This window comes from Theropithecus gelada, chromosome 6 (assembly GCF_003255815.1).
Source record: "Theropithecus gelada isolate Dixy chromosome 6, Tgel_1.0, whole genome shotgun sequence".
NCBI lineage: Eukaryota > Metazoa > Chordata > Mammalia > Primates > Cercopithecidae > Theropithecus > Theropithecus gelada.
The window spans coordinates 166,325,920-166,341,401 of NC_037673.1; the positions used below are offsets into that span (position 1 = coordinate 166,325,920).

The following is a 15,482-nucleotide window of genomic DNA, read 5'->3' on the forward strand; positions in this document are numbered from 1 at the left end:
CCAGCACAAGACCCAGTCCTGGGAAAGTTGCATTTCTTGAAGATCAGAAAGGAGGCTGATGAAGGAGAAGCAGACATACAATGATATTGGAGGCTTGGCAGGGGACAGGCCAGGCAGGGCTTTGTGGACCGCTGGAAGAACTCATATTCATTCTACAAACAATGTAATACCATCCATATGGTTTCAGTCAGGTGGAGACAGGAGCACATTCATCCTTAGATATCACTTTGGCTGATGTTTCTATGAGGCTCTTATCAGTGTGTTCAAAACTGAAATCACAGGTTCGATCTTCACACAATCTTGCAAGGTCAATAGTGCAGTTCAAACTCTCCCCCATGTTACAGGTGAGAAAACAGGCACAGGGACACAGGGAGGGCTTGATAAAAGCCACTTGGCCAGACAGGGCAAAGTGTTTAACTCTGCATTTCAGCCTTGAGAGCAACCTGAATCTATCAATGAATAAATGGAGTGTGGGAAGGTGTATAAGGAACTGGATATTAAAAGCAATCCTATGTTCTCTTTCCCCAAATCTCCCTGATAATATTCCTACAGAGGGGCAATCCAAGTAGATGTGAGCAGAAAGTGGGTTGATGGCAGACCTCACGGTGAATGACCAAGCATGTCCCCTCTTCCCAGCACCGAGAATTTGGCATCAACCTCCCCTGGGGAAGGCACATGCCTAAACCTCGTCCACAGCTTGGCTTCTCTCTGCTACCACTCCAGCGTTCCTTATCTCCAGATGAAAGCAATTTTCTTCATTTCAAAATTAACAAAACAACAATGACGATAACATGCATTTGATATTGTTTTGTTTGTCTGCTCAGCGTCTAGAGCCCACCTCCTCCTTCTGGTAACAGCACCCTGACTTTTCCCTTGGGAAACAGCTCCAGGGTGAGCAAATTACTCATGGCCAATGAGGTTCAGTGTTGGCCTCTCCTTGAGCCTAAATCATAGTAGGTACTCAGCAGATGTTTGCTAAATTTAATAACAGTTATTATTTAATGACTGTATTAGTTCAGGACTCTTGGTAGCAAATGATACAAACTTCCACCCAAGAGAATTTAATTGACTTGTGTAACAAAACATTTCTATGATGGGACTGGCTGCTCTCCCACCATCAACAGTAGGTAGAAGTCTATAGCGATGCAAAGAAGGATGGTCAGAGCTTTGAGCTCAAGGAACAGAGGAGACAGAGATGGCAGCATCTATTTGCAGCAACAGAAAGTCACTCTAGATAACCATAAGTGGAAAATGACAGAAGGGAAAGCTCTTCAGTTTCGTGGGTTCAAAGGTAAGGCTATAAAACTGTGTTCAGAAAAAGGTGAGGGCCAAGGAAGACCAGGTGCAGGAATTACACTTTGCATCACACCACTGGGACACTGTGGTTAGAACCCCAGTGTTGGCTCCTTGTCACTCCTTCAGCAGAAATTTCTTTACCTGTGCCTGCATGTTGCCCTCAAGACTCAAAGCCCAAGGGGCAATGTCCAATTGATTTGGTGGAGGTCCTACACCTTCACTCTGCCTGGATAAGGAGAGGTGGTACCTGAGCCCTGACTCTTTTTAAGATTCACATGGAATTCTTACCAAAAAAAAGAAAAAGAAAAGAAAATGGGGCTTGAATGGCTGGCAAACACATGACAAATGTCCATTTCAAGAGGTGAGCAGATTAACAATCTATAGGGACCCTAAACTCAGATTCAGGGCTGACTGAGCATGTGTCCCTACTAAAAACATCCCATTCAGTTTCAGAAAGTACTCCTTTGGACAAACCATGTGAGATTCAACTGTAAGCTACCAAAATGTGAGAAACTTAGATTTTATTCTTTAGGTAGTTGGGAGCTGTGAAGGATTTAAGCAGTAGGGAAGAAACATGTGACCAGACCTGCACTGAGAAAGATCCCTGTGACTGCTGAGAGGAGCAGGGAAGAAACTGGAGTCCCAAGAAACTAAGAGACAGATGCTGGTTCAATCAACCTAGACAATGGCTAAGGGCCTTGGAAGGAGGGAGGTAGAATTGAGAAATTTAGAAAGAAAAGGGCAGCAGGATTTGGTGACTGAAGTGGCTGAGTAGGAGGCAAGAAATCACCAAACTCCTGGCTTTGGGGACCAAACGTTCCTCTAACACCTCCTCCCAAGTGCTTCGTTTTTGTTAGCATGGAAAGGATATTGTAAAGGCCAAATTACACAACCCAAGAGGAAATCCAAAGTCAGACAGAGAGAATAATAGAAAGGACTATGGGGTTGGCAGTATGATTCATTATTATTCTTTAAGGTAAGGAGAAAAAAAATAATTGATCCTGGATGAAGAAATTGGGCTTGGCTGAGCCCAGGGCTGTGGGAGGTAAGTCCTGCTCCAGAACTCCTTGGGGGCATGTGGTTGAGGGGCCAGCAGGAAGGAGGGGGGATGGTGGCTGCAAAGGTTTAAAAAGACATTTTGTCCCAGACTGGTGATGGGAAAAATCTACAGGACTGGGTTTCAGTGGTTGGTAGCGAGGACGCCATTGGCAACCCTCAGAGCCTTTCCTGCTGATGAGTGCCTCATTGCCAACTTACCCAGTTTAAAATAAATCTTCAAGCTAGCCTGGAGGTAACTCCGCCTGAGCTTTGTCTTTTGCAGATGAGGAAGTGCAGGCTGAAAGATCAAGCCACTTAAGAAGGTCACACAGACAGGAAGTGTGGAGTTCAAGCTCAACCTAGGCTCAAGATTCCTGATTCCAGTCCAGTTCCCCCAAGCCATCCTGCTCTTTGGGGTTTGGGGTGTATGCCAAGTAGGATCTCTCACTGATTTGGCCCCTAGCACCATGCTTGATAAATATTTGAATAAGGGAGTTAATTTTCCATTGGTTTGGTATCAGTTGATCCATCAAGGGACCAGGATTAATTAAATTTCTCCTATGGGAAGTTAGAGCAGAGGAGAGAAAAATTAATGAGCCCTAGATAGGTCACAGAGACTTCTCTGAGAGTATCAAGGGGGCACTGGTTATGCCAGGAAGGGAGATGAGTGGACCAGGAAACCAGGACAAGAAATGCATGTGAGTGGGTCTTCCTGTTAATTTTTCATGGTTTCCTAAGAGTGATCAGGCAGGAAATCCAAAAATTTTGATCGTGGTCTTTAAAGGATTTCTAGCCTCTCCATGGATATAGGATCATTGAGGACATGGAGTTGGGAGACTAAAATAATGCAATTTCTGACATAGTTCAATGGCCTAGGTCAGAGGCCAGCAAACTTTTTCTGTAAATGTCCAGATAGTAAACATTTTAGGCTTTGTAGACTAAGAGGCAAAATCTAGGATATTATGAAGATGCAAGAGAGAAAAGAAAAGACCACAAAATTCTTATTGATGAAAATTAAAAAATAATAACAACCGAGTCCATTTTCTTGAAATACAGGTTTGCTAATGAGAAGATGGAATTATTTTGGGGGGGAATAATATTTCATTTAATTGGATTTCAAAATTAGTATTTTGTCACATCACAGTCAATTGTAAACGTTTATCTGTTAGTGCTGATCTGCAATGGATTTACCATATTTTGTTTCTGAAAATATCTTTCACACTGACAGCTGATAGGTGTGGCATCATTGTGATTTTCCGTGCACCAAGAAGCAGTGCTAAGCGATGAGACCTACTCATACATTTATGTATGTATCATTTACATACATAAACCATATGTAAATGAATGAGCCTTGCTTATTCCAGTAGAATTTTATTTATGGACCTGAAACTTGACTTTCACATAATTTTCACATGTCAAAAATGTTCTTTTTTTTTCTCAGTCATTTAAAAATGTGAAAACCATTCTTAGCCCATGGGCCATCCAAAAACAAGCAGTAAACTAGATTTATCCTGTGGGTTTAGTGTGTCTTAGTGAGTCAAGTTAAACCATTCATAATCAGGATTGTCAAAGGAAATCTGATGTTGTATGGTTATTCCTAATATCTGCCTGGCAAGGAAGAAGTACCTAGGAGGAAGGCCAAAGAGTTTAGATGGGACTAGAAATAGGGCGTTACTTGAGTTTCACCTTTGGAAGACTTCAGTCTGAGTCCTAGAATGAGGGTTCTCCAACCTTCCCCTGATTGGGGTTTGTAGGACTTGACCCGTGCCCTCTTGGCCCAAGACTCTTTATATTCTGTAAGCCCTATCATGGATTCCATTTCTGTCTGTGTGGCCATTCTGAGTCTTGATACAAGCACAGAGGTTTCCAAAGGACAGGGCAGAGCTGCCTGCAAAGAACAACCTCCCAGACTGCTGAGACCAAAGCGGTGGGTAGGCCTGGGGGTGCAGAGTGTCGCTTTCAGAGCTACAGCTTCAAAGTGGCCCTTATCTCCAGACACACAGGTGAAGTGTGCCACCTGTTTATGAGTAAACTAATGGCCTAATCTCAGCTGGAGGCAAGGTAATGGGGCAAGGCAGGGTTGGAGAACACTCAGGCCATGCTGCCCAAGGTTTAACCCTCTCTAGGCTCCAGCAAGTGAATGTATAAACATGGCTCCAACTGAAGGGCCAGCCCTAACCAAACCACAGTTTTCAGCTAATTCCTATAGGATGGGGGAGAAGCCTGCTCCAAACCAGGACAACTCCACCTCTTCATTGTGTAGCCAATGGAAAGTTGGGTTGGCAGCTTTTAATAACTTAGAAATGGCTGGGGGAAAAATGTTCTGAATCATTTACTCATTCAGCAAATAACCTTGGAATACGTACTCTACGCTGGTCACTGATGCAGATATAGACTTGGACAAAAGCCACGTCATCTGGCTTTGTTCAAGCTGAACAGTCCCTTGACCCAGTCACTGATGGAGATACAGACGTGGGCAAAAACTGCGTCATCTGGCTGTATTCAAGCTGAACAGTCCCTTGGCAGTCTCCATGACAGGGCAGAGGGCATATTATTGTATCCATTTTACAGAGGAAAGAGCTGTCACACACAGTGTCACACAGGAAGGTAGACGATAGTGTCAATGTCCTTCATCTTAGTATAAAGTTGTCTTCTAAAAACTCTCCATTATTTATTAATTTATTGACTCACTTATTCATGATTTCCGCACAGTGTTACTTATCCTGCATGAGACTCTCACACCAGTGCTTGGGGTGTAAGAACACAGGATTGCGTTCCCTTTTCTCAAAGAGTCTGTGGTCTTAGGGGATTCACTGGGGTCCACTTTCGAAACCAAGACAGCAAAGGAGCACTAGGAGAGGAGTGTTCTGTGCAGATACTCAGTCATGTGATAGCTAAGAGATGGATCTTCCATTTAATACTTTGCCTTAGGCAAGTCACTCTCCTCTGTTTCCTCACCTGTTAAGTGGGTATAACAATAGTACCGACTTCACTGGGTTGTTGCGAGGACTGAATGAGATGACACGGAAGGTGTCTGGCACACAGTCAGTGCTCAATAAACAGTGATTACTAAAGAAAACCCATGAGGAAAGGCTAAAGGGTCTGGAATTCAATGACACAGCTAATTTTGCTTGCTTTATTTTGTTCATCTCAAAGATTTGCTTTTAAATTGAACATTTTGCACAGTTATTAAATGTATGAACTGGCCTTGTTTATACCTATGATCTAGTTGAATCCTCAAAGCAACTTCTTGGAATAGGCATTGTTAATTTCTTCCCATTTTGCAGATGAGAAAACTAAGGATCAGTGATGAGAAGTTCTCCAAAATCACACAGCAAGAAAGGATGTGAGTCAGCGTCCTGGGCTGCTTGTCTCCACCCTGGTCTCCCTTTTGTTACATGATGGATGGGATTTGGTTGATATTTGGCTGTAGATTGGGCAGGAAAACCAAGGTTCAAATGGGGCAGTGAATGGCTCAAATGTGATGGGGAAGCCCTGATGGGAAGGGTTGTTAAACCTTGGAATGGGCGACTCCAACAGAAGCAGAACCCCTTGCCAGGATGACTTCCCCGCCATCTTCCTGGATGACTCACAACTCACAGTGGTCCTACCTATAGGCAGCAGGCCAGGGGATGAAAAAGATGACCAGCCACTGTCTTTACTTTCCCCAAGTTCCCCAAATGTTTTCCCCCTTCATTATTATTCAGTCAATGATGACAAAGCTACTAGTGCTGCCACTGCTCCCCACACCGCTGCTCCCACTCCCACAAAGGAACTCTATCCTGCTCCATCTATGCACCATTTAATGCTGAATCACTCGGTGATGGAGTGATCTGGTGTCTGTTTACACAGAGGAAGCCCCAGCCAGAAGACCTGGTCGATCCAAGTCAAAGGCATCTGATCCCCAGCACACGCCCTGCCATGTGGCCTCCCTTGCCCACGCAGGCATAGAATCTACCAGGGCTCTGCTTCCCACCAAGCTGAGAGGCCACTGGATTAGTTTCCTACATCTGCCTTAACAAATTGCCACAAACTGGGTGGCTTGAAACACAGAAGTTTATTCTGTCATAGTTCTGAAGGCCAGATGTCTAAAACCAAGGTGTCAACAGAGCCAAGCTCCCTCCGAAGGCTCCGGGGTAGGGTAGTTTTTCCTGGCCTCTTCCAGCTTCTGGTGGCTCATGGAATTCTGGCTCGTGGCTGATAACTCCCATCTCTGTCTCTGTCATCACATGGCCTTCTCGCCTTCTCTGTGTCCATGTCTTCTCCTCTTCTGTTTCCTAAAAGGACGTTTGTCATTGATTTTAGGGCCCACCTAGGTAACCCAGATAAGTGCATCCCAAGATCTTTAACTTAGTTACATCTGCAAATGCGAGTTTTCACATTTTCCAATTCTTAAACTCAAATAAGGTCCCATTCACAGGCTTCAAGGGTTAGAGCATGGACATATGTCTTGGGGGTCACCTCCAGCCCACTACAGCCACAGAATCTTTCTTAGCGTAGTGCTCAAATTAGTTGACGCACACACAAAAAAAGATGTTGGCCCATGAAATGCAGGCCTTTCATTTATTTATTTATTTATTTTTGCTCTCTGAAATTTTTATTGGCCTCCTGCTCCCCAAAGTGGACCCTGCTTCTCCTGGGTTAATGTCTCAGAACTTCGGAGTCACTAGTCTCAGACACCACTTTGCCGTCCACTGTCTGGTGGGTGGTGGTCTTTTGGGTGGTTTAGTTGGAGTTGCTGCTGTCCAGGGCATCATCAAGACTGAATTCCTCACCATCTTCCAGCAGGCGGCGGTAGGTGGCGATCTCAGCCTCCAGTTTGACCTTGATGTTCAGCAGGGCCTGGTACTCCTGGGCCTGAAGTTGCCCCTCTGCCCGGGTCTATGCCAGCTCTGACTCCAGGTGCAGCAGGATCCCACTGAGCTTCTCCATCTGCACGGTGTAGCGGGCCTCCACCTCCCTCAGGTTGTTCTCCAAGCTGGCCTTCAGATCTCTCATAGAGTCCAGGTCGATCTCCAAAGACTGGAGTGTATGTCTCTGCTCTGTTGAGTGTCACCTCAGCAGCTTCAATCTCGGCGGACTGCGTGGTGACCACTGTGGTGCTCTCTTCAATCTGCTGAGACCAGTACTTGTCCAGCTCCTCTCGGTTCTTCTGAGCCAGCTCCTTGTACTGGACCCAGTGTCTTCCATGATCTTGGCAAGGTTCTGAGATTTGGGGACATCCACCTCCACGGTCAACCCAGAGCTAGCAATCTGGGCTTGCAGTCCTTTTACTTCCTCTTTGTGGTTTTTCTTCATGAAGAGCAGCTCCTCCTTGAGAGCCTCGATCTCTGTCTCCAGCTACAGCCCAGTGACATTGGTGTCATCAGTGACCTAGTGGAGCCCACGGATGTCGCTCTCCACAGATTGGCACATGACCAGCCCTGTCTCATACTTGACTCTAAAGTTATCAGCAGCAAGACAGGCATTGTCGATCTGCAGAATGATGCAGGCATTGTGCACAGCATTTGCGAAGATCTGAGCCCTCGGGTCCTCAATGTCTTGAAGTAATGGCCCCAGTAATGGGACCTGGGGTCCCTTCTTCTCCAGATGCTCCCCAATTTTGTTCTCCAGCTTCTGGTTCTCGGTCTTCCGGCTCCTCACTCTGTCCAGGTAGGAGGCCAGGCGGTCGTTCAGGCTTTGCATGGTCTCCTTCTCACTGTGGATGCCTCCCATTCTCACCAGACCCCTGGCCATCCCCGCAACCAGGTCCCCAGACCTCAAGCCGCCCTGGAAGTTGGTGGACATAGAGATCCGGGAGCCTGAGCCCCCAGCACCTGCATAGATGCTGGCTGCGCTGCTCACTGGCCGGGCACCGTAGCTGGGAGTCTGGATGGAGCCCAGGGACTGGTAGTTGGTAGAGAAGGTGGAGAGAGTGTTGAAGCTCATGCAGTCTGGGAAGGAGAGCAAGAGGACAGGATTCAGGCTTTGCTGACCAAGCCTTTTATAATCTCGAGACTAGATCAACCCTAGTGATTTCATCAACTATAAACTTCTATGGAGTGCCAGTTATGGAAAACTCTCAGTATCTCAACTGTGCAAGGGACCATTTACTGAAAACTAAAAGAGAGAATGTATCAGAAAGGGCCTAACATGGTGTCTGGCACATGGTGGCATTCAGTTAGTATTCTGAATACTGACTCTTCTAGACACCTTGCTGGGTCCCATAAGACATAGTCCCTGCCCTAAAGAAGAAGCTAGCAGCACCACTGGTAAGAACATAACCTCAGGAGATCCTAAAGGGAAGCAGCCCGAGGGAAGTTTCTTTTGTAGACAGAACATTCCTCCCACTCGAAATCACATATTTAACATCTGTCTTCCCCAATTCTTTCGTTTTTGTTCAACAAGTATGTTTTAGCTTGATCAGTTATGTGCCAAGCTCAAGAAATGAAATATTAAGCCAATGTCCCATGGGACGTGGCCTACTGAAGGAGACAGGATTGTAAGGATATGCAACCAAAATCAAGATATAACTACAGCTCTAATGGGAAGAAGGAGCCCTACCAGAGAGAAGCAAGGCTCTACTGCAGATCAGAGGTCAGGAAGCCCCTTTGAGGAGGAAACATTTAAGCTGAAAGATGATAGGATTTGACCAAGCAGTGAGCTAGAAGAAGATAAACTGAGACCTCAGTGGGGTAGAAACTATGTCTGTGTTCACTTCTGTCCCCCCAAAAACTAACCTAGTACCTAGCACATAAAAGGAGCTCAATAAATAGGTGTTAGATTGCATTTAATTGAAGTGTGGTTATCTAACCCCCATTTTACAGGTGGGAACAGCAAGGCAGAGCACCTAAGCTTGCATTTGACAGGCATGGATTTCTGTGGACGAGGAGAGCCTAGCTACCAGGTTGCTGTGGTTGTCCACACCATCCTTCCTGCCTCCCTCAGGGCCCTCCCTTCTTGCCTCAGGCTCCCTGAAGGACGTATGTGCCAAACCAGGAGGAAAGAGGGGAGGAATGGGGGCAGTTGAGGAGGGAGGCCTCATTTCAACCTGGTACAAGGTGAACTATTTATGGCAAGAACCAGATGAGCAGGGAGCCTGGATGCTCAAAAGTCATGGAGGAAAAATACCCAATTCCCAGCCAGAGCGCCGAAGAATTGTTCTACTGGGACAGCTCTGCCCTGTCATACACTGGACTCCAGGGCTGCCCTGACAGGAGTGAACAGACCCCTTTCCCATGTTGTCTTCTCCCTGCCAGCCTCATTCTGCTCCCCGGTTGTGTCCTGGATGATTCTCACACATTGTCCAGGCTCAGCTCAGCTGCCATGTCCAGCAAGACGCCACATGGTCCTCTCCCTGTTGGGTTAGGTGTCCCTGCCCTGCTCCTCTCATAGCCTGCAGTCGCTGCCCTTGAGATGTGCTGTGTGGTCATTTTCCGATGGTGAATTCATTCCAAGCAGCGATCATAGCCTGTTCTCTGTTGTGTGAACCCAGCACCAGCCCCTGAGCCTGGGTACATAGGTACCCCATGAGAATTCAATGAATGGGCAAGTGAAGAAAAAAATATAAGTGAATGACACTATCAATCAATCACAACTTTTTTTTGTAAACAATTGCATGTAAATGTCAGAACCACCAGTCAGCCCCAGGCCTGCTTTGTACCAAAGATTGTCAGCACCCCTGTCCTACAAGGGTATATGGTCTGCCAGAGGGTCTACAGGGTGAGGGCGAAGAGAGATATACATGACACTAGAACAGCCTCCAGATGAGAATTTATTCTTTTGCCATCGTTGAGCCGCTGCTACTACATGCAAGGTGCTGCGCTAATGCAGTGGACTCAGGTATAAGACATGGCTTCTGCCTTCAAGGAGTTTGCAGTTTAATCAGGTCAGAGAAGACATATTGATGAGTGCTGGCCAGAGTGGTTGCAGGGCACAGAAAGGAGGTGGGATGGGGGTCACAGAAGGAGTAGGTAAGCCCAGACCAAGGTTGGCTTTGGATAGAAATTGTCCCACAGTTCAGAAGCATGACCAGCTCTAGAAGCCAGGGACTGTGGGTGTACATCATAGCATATAGAAGATGTCTCCCTGCCCCAAGGCTGCAGCATCAAATTCTGCCTAAATACCTCTCTCTGTCTCTCATACACACACACGCGCGTGCGCGCACGCACACACACACACACAATGGTATCCTGGTGGATGCTTCAGCCTCAGCTTTCCCCAATTCCCTCTGACTCCTCTTCCCTCCCCCTCCTGTCACCTTATTCTTCAGTCAGGCTGAGCCACCAGGAGATAGTTGAGGACAAAAGCCCAAGGAAGGACACTCAGAAGCAGATCTTTCTTTCCATACCCCTACAGTCCCTCTAACCACTGCCCTGCAGGTCTTTCAGAGCTTCCCAGGCCACAACTGCAAAGAAAGTCTGGTCCCGCACCCTCTGCATTCAGGCTGAGGTCTCATGGCGCATGAGTGTCCAGAGCTCACCAAACCCTCCTCGTGGACAGAGTTGGTGCCAGGCTTGGCAGAGCTCCTTGGCTTGGCTTCCTTGGCTCCTGTAGGTGGAAGGCCCCTGAGCAATTGTGGTTCCTTCTGGGTATCTCAGCCAACCCGGAACTTCAGCCACAGCACCAGCACCCACAGGTAGCAATTGTGAAAAAGTAAGGCCCTGTGATGTCACATCTTAAGAATAGTGCTGAGCAATTACCCACACAAACTCAGGCTGGGACTGGAGTAAACCTGCACTGCAGCACTGTGTGCCAAGAAGCATGGTGGCTGCTGACCACTAGAAGACCCCCATCCCGCTGGGAGGCGTAGCCTCCCACCATGGCCTAGGGGCTGCAGGCTTCCCCAGAGAATACTGAATGTGGCGCCCGAGCTCATCTGCTGGGAGGTGTTTGGGCAGCATCCTGCTAGGGCCCACGGGGTTGGCTATGAAAGTTCCTGCAGCATGAAACATGCCTTCCAAGAGAAGTCTTTCCCATTGGAATCTCCTGGGCACAAGGATGCTTGCCCATGGTATTCACAGAAGAGTGGCAGTCTAATGCAGTGTTAGGTGCCCAGGCTTGAGAGAAGACCAGGCTCAAAGTCTAGCTTTTTCTCTTAACTAGGTAACCTTGCATCTGTCTTTTACATTTGTGCACCTCACTGTGCTGATCTGTAAAAGAAGGACAATGGCAACCCCGCAGTGGTGCCCCTGTGAGTTCCCTCCCTGTCCCCCTTGCAAACCAGGTATTGCCATTAAGATAACACGACATTAAATCAGCCTGAGATGAGTTTTGAAACGGCAATTCTACTGGTTCTTATTGCAGATCAAAGATGAGAGCAATGAGTCACAAAAATGTATCTCTTGAAAGATAATGCATGCTCACCATAGTCCAGACAGTGTCCTTGGTATGTTACAGAATCTCAGTTAATTCTCGTAATGACTCTATGAATACTATTATTCATCCCATTTTACAGATTGAAAAAGCAGAGATCAGAAAGGATGTGATTTTGCCCCATGATAGCAGAAGCTGCCAGCTGTCCCTCAATACATGATCTTCCTTGTTCCTTAGGTCTAGACTCTCTGATTCTTATCTGGAAACATGGCCAACCAGAATAATGACCTTTCCTAAGCTCCCTTGCATCCACATGTGGTCATGTGATTAAGGTTGGCCAAGGGGGTTTGGGTTGCTATGATGTATACAGTTCCAGGAAGTGTCCTTAAAAGGGGCTAGGAGGGGAAGACTTTCCCTTCTTGTTCCTTACTTCTTTCTGCCTGCTAGAATGTGAGCATAAGGGCTGGAGTTTCAGCAGCTATCTTGCTCTGTGAGGTGCAAGATCTTTGGAAAGATCTATGCAGGGCAGAGCCCGGGTTTCTGGCACTAAGGACTGCCATATCGGTCATGGACTGTTGCCCGTCAGACATTAATGTCTATCTTATTTAGTCACTATTATTTGGGACCTCTTTTAATTTGCACATTACCTTAATCCCAACTGATATTTCAAAATCAGGTGGCAAATAAGGGGCAAGGTTGGTATTTAAACCCTGCCTCTCTCATCCCAAAGGACTCTTAAATGTCTCTCTCTGTAATGTGCACATGTATTTGGATGAGCTGGGGGTCCAGCCTTGAGGGTTTTAGCACCAGTCCATCATTTGACACTTCATATGACTTGTACGCAGAAGTCACATGAGGATCCACCTTCTCTCCCAGCACTGGATCCCTGGTGACCACAGCTCAGCCCTGGGTGCCCCTACTGGCCCAAGGAAGACCCATACATTTTGGGTCACTCACTTCAGGCCAGGGAGACTTTCAAGGACTTGCAGGAGGTGATGGTGAGGAGTGACCAGCCTGTTAGTCTTAATATAGTCCTAAGAAAAGTTGCTTAGAGTGCTTCTTTCAAAAATAGAAGCATTTGATTGAGTCCTGGCTTCTGGGGGTATATAGATAGTCCCATTCTCATTATATCACTTGGATTGATTTGCAGATTAATACCAGGTTTGGAAAAACCGCCAACCTGTAGTGCTAGACACAGGAGACACAGATATCATATACCCATGTCCACAGCCTGTGCTTCTGCCTTTCCAGTGGATTCTATTCTGTTATGGGTGGCAGTGGCAGGCCAGGACTGGACGGGGAAGGCCTACAGCTCCCCCTGCCATCTTACTCTCCTAACAAGAGCTCGCTGTGGCCAGGAAGTCTGCATTCACTTGTTGAATCTTCTCCACAACCCTGGGAGTTCGCACTATCATTACCCCCACTTAAGGGAATAGGGAAATTGAGCTTCAGAGAGGTTCACTACCTTGCAAGTATACAACACAGCCAAGATTTGAGCAGAAGTGTGTCTAAACGCTGTTACCAGTAAGGGTTTTGTGTACACCTGGGTGAGGTGGGGGTCTGGGCATCTGGGGTGTTGAGTGCTTTCAGGGAGGAGACACTGTGTCTGGGGATGGACTGGGGAGAGGAGATGGTAAGAGCACATGTGAGATGGGAATCCACTCATTCAGTTACTCCTGGGCACCTGCTATGTCCAGGCGCCGTGGATCTCAAAATGAAACACAGCACCTTTCCTCAAATAGGACAGCAGGAACAGGCACAGGTGCTATGGGACTCTTTGCACACACTATGATGCTCACAGGAGACCCACCCACTGCAGTTTTCAGAGATCCCCTGGTGCCTCTAGGGATTCATCCTATGCCACATCTGTAATGTCTCCAATTCGCTTTACATACTGCACGGAGGATCTTTTTGAAACATTGCTTTCTGGATAATATCTGAACTCCCTTCGTGCCCACCAACGACAGGTCTGTAGGTGCCTCTTCTGCGTCACTGTTCACACTGCCCACCCGGCTCCCCTCTGTGTACCCTTTTCCTCTAGGTGCCAGCCATGCAGGGCGCTGGGGAGGCACTTGAACAAGCATCATTGCTTCCTGCCACTGTGCACTCGGACACCCAGAGCCCTCCCTGGAATGCCCTTCCCATGTCCAGCCGACCTGGCAGTGGGAAGTGACCACCTCATGAAATCTTCTCTCTTCTCCTGCCCATAACACCAATGCCTCTATGGCACACACCTGGCAGAGAAGCAAATCCCAATGCCCCCATGTGTTCGGCTGACTTGGCCAGTGCCCATCTCTCTAGGTGCTTCTCACCATTGCCCATGTCCACCAGTTACATGAGTCTTCTCCAATGCCAGCTCTCTGACTTCTCAGCAACTTCACATTTTCTGTTCTCTCTGCCTGGGATGTTTTTCCCTGGGGACACCACACTTTGATTTTTCAGGTTCCAGCTTCCTGCACAAGACAGACTCTCCCTGACCACCCTATTTAAAATGGAAGCTCCTTTCTTCTTGATCTCTGCGCACCGCTTGGTTTTCTCATGATACCAGCACAATTGCAATAATTTTGTGAACGTCTTTGCGTACTTGATCTTTCTGCCTCCCTGCACTTTCCACTGCATTGTGGGAGGAGGCCTTGCCAATGATGCTCCCAATTGTATTTCTGGCCTTTGAAAAATAGTGCTTAATAAATATTCATTGAAGAGATGGTGGCTATGTGGGTGTATGAAATAACTACGTGGGGATATGAAATAACTCAGTTAATGTGTGTGGATGACACTCTATGTAAATGACATTTTAATAAAAAGTAGATACCAAATGTATTGGCTACTTGAAAGGAGAGCTGCAGCATGAATTTGCCCATGAGTCTTATTCTTCGTATTTTGTCGCTGGTGTTTAACACAGAGTCTGACCCAACATTTCCTCCACTCTAAGATGCTCACGTTCCCATGATGTAAAGTGGGAGAAATCTGAGTCCATTACGCTAATGTGCTCTTCCTTTATATTTCCTCTCTGAAAGGCATCATTAAACCAATGGTGCATCTTCAGATAGGTGACATATCTTAGAGTATTGAATGTAAAAAACAGTGTTTATGGAAATCACTCATTTAAATGTTGAACTAACTGGACTTGAAGAGGGATCAACTCTTAAGGGAGCTTGAAAAGGGGATTTTGGGGTTTCCACCCTACTTCCATCGCCTGTTTAAGGGGAAGAGCTGTTTCAAAGAGCTACAGAGAGCACATTCGTGAAGGCCTTGGGATTGGATCACCCGTGGCTGGACCCTAGTTTGCTGCTTGGCAGCTGTGTGACCTTGAGCAGAGTGCTCAGCCTCTCTGAACCTTAGTTCCTCATGAAAGAGGGAGCATCATCCATACCTTGCAGAGCCTGGTAAGGATTAAGTGAGATAAAGCTGGGGAAGTCCTTAGCCTTGCAGCTGGTGTGCAGCAAGCCCTTAATGAAGAGTGGCTATTATTAGTAGAATTTTGCTCCAGCCCGGCCCCTGCACTGGGTCCTTGGTGCTCACAATCAGCCCACTGTGAGTGCCACATAATGGTGTGTGTGTGTGTGAGAAGGGACCAGAGTATAGGGGAGGAGGAGGAGGTACTGCCCTGGGGCCTTGCACCCTCGAATTATCTTCCTCCCAGTCCAGCCAAGCTGTTTCCTTCCCTCTGCTAACCTTCAGTCCTCTGAGAACCCAGCTCTAAGCCCCAGGGGTGCTGGGAACAAAAGGGCACAGTCAACAATCATTTCAGCTGGTGTCGGAACTTCTTTTCCCTCCAACATCCCTGGGCTTCAGAAGCCAGGAGAGGATTTCAGCCTCAGAATTGGAGCCTGCCCATCTTGTAGTCTCAGCTA

The 15,482-nt window shown here is 47.1% G+C and overlaps 1 pseudogene; it reads right to left on the bottom strand.

The window, feature by feature from the left end:
* Nucleotides 1–7,059: 7,059 nt before the first annotated feature.
* LOC112627106 lies at nt 7,060–14,605 on the bottom strand (annotated as a pseudogene).
* Nucleotides 14,606–15,482: the final 877 nt, after the last annotated feature.